General features: G+C 37.5%; 1 long non-coding RNA gene across 1 annotated transcript; it reads right to left on the bottom strand.

The window, feature by feature from the left end:
* Nucleotides 1–981: 981 nt before the first annotated feature.
* On the bottom strand, nt 982–1343 carry LOC116534782. Its single transcript, XR_004261872.1, has 2 exons — nt 1116–1343; nt 982–1085 (listed from the first exon to the last, which is right to left on the bottom strand). It is a non-coding gene; the product is annotated as an uncharacterized LOC116534782 (long non-coding RNA).
* Between the last annotated feature and the right edge of the window lie 8734 nt (nt 1344–10077).

Genomic DNA, 10077 nt, shown 5'->3' with positions numbered 1-10077 from the left:
TAAGTAGTCGGTTTGTCAGATTTTAAGTTAACTGTTTAAGAGAATATTAAAATTAGATCATCTTGAGAACTGCTTAGGTTTATTCAAATGTAATTTATATTAGAATCATAGAATGTTAGAAGCAAACTTCTAAGGGTGAATGCTTTAAAGTTCTTTGACTCAGCTGTAAGTCCATTCATTCATTCATTCATTCATTTGAGACCAGGTCTCATTCTGTCACCCAGAGTAAAGGCTGGAGTACAATGGCATGATCATAGCTTACTGTAGCCTTAACATTTTGGGATCAAGTGACCCTCCCACTTTAGTCTCCTTGAGTAGTGAGTAATTGGTGCATGCAACCACGCCTGACTAATTTTTTTTTTTTTTCACTTTTTGTAGAGATGGAGTCTCACTGGGTTGCCTAAGCTGGTTTTGAACATTATTTATTTTTTATAGCAATTTTGTAAGTGAATTTAGTGATGAGCTGATGTGAGATAGTTGACAGGGTAGTCATCTTGATATGGGGACTAGTCAGAGAGTGGCGATTGTTAAAAATTGGATACCATGGTTTAAATCAAACAGAATATGTAGAGAGAGATTTTATTTAAGTACAACATGGTTGACTGGTCTCATCATCTGCAGTCATTTGAACTAGAGAAACCTGTTCTAGAGTGTTCTTATTTAGATGTTTTTCCTCACCCATCTTGAGTGTTCTTGTTCTGTCTTAGGATATGGTCTACCAGATGACATTGTGATAGAAAAGAGGGGCAAAGGTGACACTTTTGTGGACTGCACGGGTGCTGATATTAAAATCTCAGGCATAAAATTTGTTCAGCACAATGTTGTAGAGGGAATCTTAAGTAAGTATCTGAATGTTTGATGTATTGTTTCTTCTAAGCTTTGAAGGAAAACCGTACTCTCTATGGAAGACAGAATTTAACGAAATGCCACTCGAGTACAGACATACCTTGTTTTGTTCCACTTCACAGATCCTGAGTTTTATACAAATTGAAGGTTGTGGCAACCCTGTTTCCAGCCAGTCTGTTGGGACCATTTTTCTGATAGCATGTGCTCACCTTGTGTCTCTGTGTCACATTTTGGTGACTCTCACAGTATTGTAAGCCTTTTTAAAGCACTATAGATGATATGCTGATCTGTGCCTGGTGATCTTTGATGTTACTACTGTAATTGTTTTGGGGTGCCATGAACTACATCCATATAAGATGGTGAATTTAACTGACAATTGTGTGGGTTCTGACTGTTCCACCAATCAGCCATTCCCCTATCTCTCTCCTTCTGTTTGGACCACTCTATTCCTTGAGACACAGCAATGTTGAAATTAGACCGGCTAATAAACATGAAAGGAAGAGTCACCTGTCTCTCACATTAAATTAAAAAACTAGAAATGTTTAACTAAGTGAAGAAGGCACGTTGAAACCTGAGATAAGCTGAAACCTAGGTCTCTTGTGTCAGTTGGCCAAGTTAAGAATGTGAATGAAAAGTTCATAGAGGAAATTAAAGGCACTACTCTGGTGGACATATAAATGATAAGAAAGTAAAACAGCCTTATTGCTGATATGGAGAAAGTTTCTGTAGTCTGGATAGAAGATTAAATCAGTTACCACGTTCCTTTAATCAAAGCCTATTCCAGAGCAAAACCCTAACTTTTTCAATTCTATGAAGGCTGAGAGAGGTGAGGAAGCTGTAGAGGAAGAGTTTGAAGCTAGTAGAGGTTGGTTCATGAGGTTTAAGGAAAGAAGCCATCTCTATAACATAAAAGCACAAGGTGAAGCAGCAAGTGCTGATGAAGAAGCTACAGCAAGTTACAGAAGATCTAGCTAAGGTAATTGATGAAGGTGGATATACTAAACAACACATTTTCAATGTAGATGAAATAAACTTCTATTGGAAGAAGATGCCATCTAGTACTTTTCATAGCTAGAGAGAAGTCAGTGCTTGGCTTCACAACTTCAAAGGACAGACTGACTCGTTAGGAGCGAATGTAACTGGTGACTTTAAGTTGAAGCCAGTGCTCATTTACCATTCAGAAAATCCTAGAGCCCTTAAGAATTATGCCAGATCTACTCTGCCTGTGCCTTAGAAATGGAACAACAGAGCCTGAATGGTAGCACATCTGTTTATAACATGGTTTACTGAATATTTTAGGCCCGTTATTGAGACTTACTACTGAAAACAAAAAGATTCCTTTAAAAATATGATTGCTCCTGTAATCCCAGCACTTTGGGAGGCCGAGGCGGGTGGATCACAAGGTCAAGAGATAGAGACCATCCTGGTCAACATGGTGAAACCCTGTCTCTACTAAAAATACAAAAAATCAGCTGGGCATGGTGGCACATGCCTGTAATCCCAGCTACTCAGGAGGCTGAAGCAGGAGAATTGCCTGAACCCAGGAGGCGGAGGTTGCGGGGAGCCGAGATCGCACCATTGCACTCCAGCCTGGGCAATAAGAGCGAAACTCTGTCTCAAAAAAATATATATATGATTGCTTATTGACAATGTACCTGGCCATCTGAGAGCTGTGATGGAGGTGTATCAGGAGATTAATGTTTTCATGCCTGCTAATAACATCTATTCTGCAGCCCATGGATCAAGGAGTAAGTTCGACTTCCAACCTTACTACATAAGAAATATACTTCCTAAGGCTATAGCAGCTATTGATAGTGATTCCTCTGATGGGTCTGGGCAAAGTCAATTGAAAACTTTCTGGGAGGGATTCATCATTCTAGATGTCATTAAGAACATTTATGATTCATGGGAGAAGGTCAAAATATCAACATTAAGAGGAGTTCTGGAGAAGTTGATTCCAGCCCTCATGGATGATTGAGGGGTTCAAGACTTGAATGGAGGAAGTAACTGCAGATGTGGTGGAAATAGCAAGAGCCTGATGATAGCAAGTAGAGCCTCAAGACGTGACTGAATTGCTACAATCTCACAAAAATTGGAACAGATGAGGAGTTGCTTCTTATGGATGAGTGAAGAAGGTGGTTTCTTGAGATGGGATCTCCTGGGGAGGATGCTGTGAGCATGGTGGAATGACAACAAAGGATTTAGAATATTATGTAAACTTGGTAAAGCAGAGACAGACTTTGAGGGATTGATTCCAATTTTGAACAACTTTCTACTGTGGGTAAAGTGCTATCAAACAAGATCATATGCTACAAAGAAGTCTTTTCATGAAAGGAAGAGTCAATGTGGCAAACTTCACCGTCTTACTTTTAAAAATTGTCACAGCCACCTTAACCTTCAGCAAACACCATTCTGATCAGTCAGCAGCCATCAACATTGTGACAAGACCCTCCACCAGCAAAAAGATTATGTCTTGCTGAAGGCTTAGAGGAGTGTTAGCATGTTTTAGCAAAATAAAGTATTTTAAATTAAGATGTGCGCATTTTAAAAAATATAATGCTTTTTGTACACTTAATAGACACATTAGAAACATACTACTTATTAGTATAAATGCACATGCTCATCAGTGTAAATACAAATTATTAATTTTTTGAGACAGAGTCTTGGTCTGTTGCCCAGGTTGGAGTACGGTGGTGCGATCTCAGCTCACTGCAACCTCTGCCTCCCTGGTTCAAGCGATACTCCTGCCTCAGCCTCCCTACTAGCTGGGATCACAGGCTCCTGCCATCTTGTGTGGCTAATTTTTGTATTTTTAGTAGAGACAGGCTTTTACCACATTGGCAAGGTTGGTCTCGCACTTCTGATCTTGGGTGATCTGCCCGCCTCGGCCTCCCAAAGTGCTGGGAATACAGGTGTCAGCCACCATGCATGGCCTAAAAAATTATTTTTTTATGTACAGTGTGACGACTTAGCAAACTTAACCCTGAAGTGAAAAATAACCTATTCATAATTTGTTAATGTTAGTTTCTTTTCTGTGCGGTGATTTTTTCTTTGAAAACTTTCCAGTGTTGTGGTCTGTGTTCTCTATATTCAAGGTAGCACTAGAGCGAAGTTATCTCCACATGGCAGTAGTGTTTGTTTACTGGAATCTTTGTATCCCCTTTCTTGGTTCGAGGTCTTTTTCTTCCGAGATACTCAGCAAAATTGCTCTCTGATACTTTTTTTTCTAGTAATGAAAAATGCTTTTGTATCTGAGGTCAAGTCATTCTTTTTAAAGAATGTTGCTTTTAGATTGTAGAAAATAATTCAAAATAGTCATTTTTTATTTTATGAATTTGTAATTTAGGTAAGAAAATTTAAATGGTAGCTTTTGAGAAATATTTAGTCCACATCTAATGTCAGCACCAGGCTATCTCTAATACTGGAAAAGGCACATTACTTCTTAAAGCAGTCAGCATGTGTTTTTGTCACAGTCGTTCACCGTGGTAAGACTACGCTGGAAAACTGTGTGCTGCAGTGTGAGACGGCTGGAGTCACAGTGCGGACGTCAGCAGAGTTTCTGATGAAGAACTCGGATTTATATGGTGCCAAGGTAGAAACACTTGTCCTCTTAGGGAAATAGTTTGGGTTTAAGTTGTAAATGAATATATGAAATACGGGACCAAGATATGTGTGCGTATTCCTACTCTCCGGTCATCTCTACCAAGTCAGTCAAATTTAACTGTGCAAGGGTCTTCTCATGTAGCATTTTCAAATCATAGGAACAGAAGTAATAAATCTCACAATTTCTTTATTTAGGTTTAAGGGAGGGTTAGACCATTAAAATTATAACTTTGCAATTGTAGATTCACACAGTATTGTAAGAAATAGCAGGGAGAGGTCCTGCATGATGCCCTTCACCAGTGTCCCCTAACAGTAACATCTTGTGAAACTGTCATGCAACATCACAACCAGAATACTGACATCAGTCCAGTCAAGTGGAAGAATATTCCCATCACCAAAGGAGCTCTTCATGCTGCCAAACTCACCTGCCTCTCTCCCACCAACCTCTTTCTTAACTGCAGGCACACCTTAAGCTGTTTTTTTTTGTTGTTGTTGTTTTGTTTTTTTGTTTTTGAGACGAAGTCTTGTTCTTTTGCCAGGCTGGAGTGCAGTGGCACAATCTTGGCTCACTGCAACCTCCGTCTCCTGGATTCAAGCAATTCCCCTGCCTCAGCCTCCTGAGTAGCTGGGACTACAGATGCACTCCACCGTGCCTAGCTAATTTTTTGTATTTAGTAGAGATGGGGTTTTACCATGGCCAGGATGGTCTCGATCTCCTGACCTCATGATCTGCCTGCCTCGGCCTCCCAAAGTGCTGGGATTACAGGCGTGAGCCACCACGCCCGGCGCTGTTTTTCATTTCTATTTATTTCATAATTTCAAAAGTGTAAAAATGGCATCGCACAGTATGTATGTGACTCTTTGGGACTGGCTTTTCTCACTTAGTGTAGTTCTCTGGAGCTTCACTTAGGTCCTTGTAGGTACCAGTAGCTTGCTCCTTTTTACTGTTGAGGAATAGTCCAATGTGTGGACTATTCCTCAGTTTGTGTAGTGACTTGTAGAAGGATGTCTAGATTGTTTCCAGTTTTTGCCTATTGTCAGTAAAGCTGCCATAAACATTTGGGTATAGGTTTTTTGTGAACCCAGTTTTTATTTAAAAAAAAATTTTTTTTTATTTTTTTTTTTTTTTTTTTTTTTTTTGAGATGGAGTCTCGCTTTGTTGCCCAGGCTGGGGTGCAGTGGTGCAATCTGGGCTCACTGCAACCTCCACCTCCCAGGTTCCTGCAATTTTCCTACCTCAGCCTCCCAGTAGCTGGGACTACAGGCACACGCTGCCACACCTGGCTAATTTTTTTTTTTTTTTTTTGTATTTTAGTAGAGATGGGGTTTTACTGTGCTGCCCAAGCTGGTCTCAAACTCCCAAGCTCAGGCAATCCGCCTGCCTCCGCCTCCCAACGGGCTGCGATTACAGGCACAAGCCACTGCACCCAGCTGACAGTTTTAACTTTTTTAAATTAATTAGTTAATTAATTTTTTCTTATAGATTACTCAGTCTTGGATACGTCAGTTTTTATTTTTTAAGGAGTAAATGCCCAGGGATGCAGCTGTAGGTCATATATATTTAGTTTTTTTTTAAAGAAACTGCTGAAATGTTTTCCAGGGTAGTTGTACCATTTACATTCCCACTAGCAATGTTTGAGTGGTTCAGTTTCGCCATATCTTCAAGAGCATTTGATGTTTTGACTATTTTTTGTTTTAGCCATTCTGATAAGTGTGTAGTAATATCTCATTGTTGTTTTAATTGTCATTTCCTCAGTTGTTAATAATGTCAAGGATTTTCTCATATGCTTATTTCTCACTCTTATATCCTCTTTACTGAAATAGCAATGACTTTTGCCCCATTTTCTGATTGGATTGTTTGTTCTTTACTGTAGAGGTTTGAGAATTCTCTGTATATTCTAGATACTAGTCCGTTGTCAGGTATGTGGTTGGCAGATATTTTTTGCCACTCTGTGGCTGGTCTTTTCACCTTCTTCATATGGGCTTTTATGGAGAAGAGTATTTTATTTTCATGAAGTCCAGTACATCAGTTTTTCCTTTTATGAGTTGAGCTTTTGCTGATAAGATCTCTTTGCCTAGCCATAGATCCTGATTTTATCCTATTTTTTTTTCAAAAATTTTTATAGCTTTGTATTTTACATAAGGTTGTGATCCATTTTCTAGTTAATTTCGGTATAAGGTGTGAGGTTTAGGTCATAGTTCATTGCTTTTCCCATTTCGTTTCACTCACCTCCACCCATACCTGTAGCTGTACATTAAGTCTTAAAATCAGGTAAAGTGATTTGTCCTACTTTGTTTTTTCCAGAATTGTTCTGGCCACTCTAGTTCTTTCGCTATTCAGTTCAAATGTTTGTTAGAATAATTTTGTCTATATCCACAAAAGATCATGCTGAGATTTTGATAGGAATTTTAATAAACCCATATGTCAATTTGAGAAGGATTAACACTTTCCGGTCTTTTAACACAACGTATTTCTCCATTTATTTGAAATCTCTGATGTCCTTTTTTTTTGTTTTTTCGAGATAGAATCTTGTTCTGTCACCCAGCCTGGAGTGTAGTGGCATGAACATGGCTCATGGCATAGCTTCAGTCTCCTGGACTCAAGCCATCTTCTCACTGCAGCCTCTCAAGTAGCTGGGACCACAGGTGCATGCCACTACACCAAGCTAATTTTTTTTACTTTATTTTTTGTAGAGATGGGGTCTTGCCATGTTGCCCAGGCTGTTCTCCAACTCGAAATCCTCCTGCTTCAGACTCCCAGAGTGCTGGCATTGTAAGCATGAGGCACCGCACCTAGCCACATCTTTGTTTTCTTTCATCAGCATTGTGTAGTCTTCAGCATACAAATGCTGTATGTGTTTTGTTATGTATGCACCGAATTATTTCAATTTTTGGAGTGATTGTAAGTGATATATATATTTTTTGAGATGGAGTCTTGCTCTATTGCTCAGGCTGGAGTGCAATGGTGTGGTCTCTGCTTACTGCAACCTCTGCCTCCTGGGTTCAAGTGATTCTCCTGCCTCAGCCTCCTGGGTAGCTGGGATTATAGGCATGCACCACCACACTCAGCTAATTTTTGTATTTTTAGTAGAGACAGGGTTTTACCATGTTGGTCAGGCTGGTCTTGAACTCCTGACCTTTTAGTCTGACCGCCTCGGCCTCCCAAAGTGCTGAGATTACAGGCCTGCGCCACCACACCTGGCCGTAAGTGATATTTTTAATTTCAGTGTCCCTGGTATATAGAAATATAATTGATTTTTATATGTTTATCCTATATCCTATGACTTTGTTGAACTGTACTTATAGGAATGTTTTTTTAGCTTCCTTGGGATTTTCTATATAGAGAGAGTAATGTTACCTGCAAATAGGGGGAGGTTTTTTTTTTCATAATCTTTATGCCTTTTTTTCCCTCTTTGCCTTATTGCACTGGCTAGAATTTCCAGCACAAGGAAAGCAGACTTTCTTACCTTATTTTTGATATTAGAGAGAATATATTTAGTATTCCATCAAAAAGAATAAGGCTGACTAGGTTCTTAGATATTCTTTATCGAGCTGAAGAATTTCCGCTCTCTTTCTTTCTTTCTTTTTTTCTTTTTTTGAGAATTTTTATCATAAGTGGATGTTGACTTCTTTTTTTTCTGAGTTCCTTTCTCAGGAATATACTGACTTTTAAGGTTTTTTTCTGGATAGATTGATATGATCACATGATTTTTCTTACTGGGAAAAAGAAAATGGGGAGTTACATTAGTTGATTTTCAAATTTTGAGCCAGCCTTGACTCTGTGGCATAAACCCCTCTTGGTCATGGTATAGAATTCTTTTTATATATTGCTGAATTATATTTCCTAATCTTTTGGGAGGAAATTTTGCATCTATATTCATGAATATTGGTCTCTAGTTTTGGTTTTCTGTACTGCGGTTTTTATCTGGTTTTATAATAATAACTTCATAAAATGAATGCCGAAGTGTTCCCTTCTCTTCTATTTTGTAGAAGAGATTGTGTAGAATTGCTGTTCATTCTTTAGATGCTTGATGGATCTCACCAATGAAATCATCTGGGCCTGGAGAGTTCTCTTTTGGAATTTTTAAAATTATGAATTCAATTTCTTTAATAGTTAAAAGGGTATTCAAATGATCTATTTCATATTAAGTACATTTTGGTAGTTTGTGCTTTTTGTGGTATTGGACTACTTCTAAGTTGTCAGATTTATATGTATAGACTTGTTTGTAGTACTTCCTTATTCTTCTGATATCTGCAGGGTCTATAGTAATGATCCCTGTTTTATGTTGATAGTTTGTGTTTTCTCTCTTTAAAGAACCAACTCTTTGTTTCATTGTTTTGTGTTTTTTTTCTTATCGTAATTGTTTTGTTTTCAATTTCCTTTTTTTTAGTTCTCGTTTTTTTAAATTTATTTTTTATTTTTATTTTTACTTTTTTATGTTCTTTTTATGATTTCATTCCTTCTGCTTGTTTTGGGTTTATTTTACTTGTTTTGGGTTTTCCATCTGAGATATTAGATTATTGATTTGAGACTTTTTTCTCATGTAAGCATTTAATGCTATAAATTTCCCTCTCAACATTGCTCTAGCTATTCTGTAAATTTTGGTACTTTTAATTTTTATTCTTTAGTCCATGCAGAATTTAGAAGTGTGTTGTTTAGTTTTTAAATATTTGGAGTTTTACTATTATCTTTCTATTATTGATTTCTAGTTTGATTTTATTGTGATCAGAAAACACACTATATGATTTCAATTCTTTTACATTTTTAGAGGTTTCTTTTATGGCCCAGGATATGGTCTATTTAGATACATGTTCTGCAAGCAAATGAAAAGAATGTGTATTCTGTTGTTGGGTGGTATATCCAATAAAATGTCAACTAGATCATATTGGTTGGTGGTGGTACTGAGTTCTTTTGTATTCTTTCTGATTTTTTTCTTCTGTCAATTGTTGGGAGAGGGGTGTTTAAGTCTCTCATTATAACTAATTTTGTTTATTTGCCTTTTCAGTGCTATTAGTTTTTGCTTCACATATTTTGCAGTTCTGTTATTTGATGTACGCTCATGTAGGATTGCTATATCTTTTTGGTGAGCCAGCATGATTATAATTATTTTATGTCTACCTCTGGTAATTTTCTTTGCCCTAAAGTCTACTTTATCTGATATTAATGTAGCCACAGCTGGTTTCCTTTGATTATTGTTTGCATGATATATCTTTGTTTATTGTTCTAATTTCAACTTGCCTGTATTCTTCTGTTTGAAGTGAGTTATAGACAGCGTATAGTTGAGTCATGTTTTTAATCCACTTTGGCAATCTTGATCTTTTAGTTGTATTTAGATCACTTACACTTAATTATTAATGTTAAGTCTTTAGTCTGCTATTTTATGTTTTCTGTTTGTTCTGTTTTTCACTTCTTGATTTGCTTTTTACTGCCATCCTGTGGATACCCGAACATTTTTCAGAATTTTATTTGTTTTTGAAAATATCTCTTTGTATAGCTTTTTTAGTGGTTGCTCTAGGTTTTATATTATATGTACAGGACATCACAGTTTACTGGTGTCATCATTCATCAGTTCAGGTGAAGCGTAGCTAGCTTGCCTTCCTTTATGACTCTACCACCTCTCTCCCTCT

Source organism: Sapajus apella, unplaced genomic scaffold (assembly GCF_009761245.1).
Source record: "Sapajus apella isolate SASKATOON/1434 unplaced genomic scaffold, GSC_monkey_1.0 scaffold89, whole genome shotgun sequence".
In the NCBI taxonomy this organism is placed as follows: Eukaryota; Metazoa; Chordata; class Mammalia; order Primates; family Cebidae; genus Sapajus; species Sapajus apella.
Note: the sequence above shows the minus strand (reverse complement) of the source record. Positions and strands in the feature narration are given on the sequence as shown.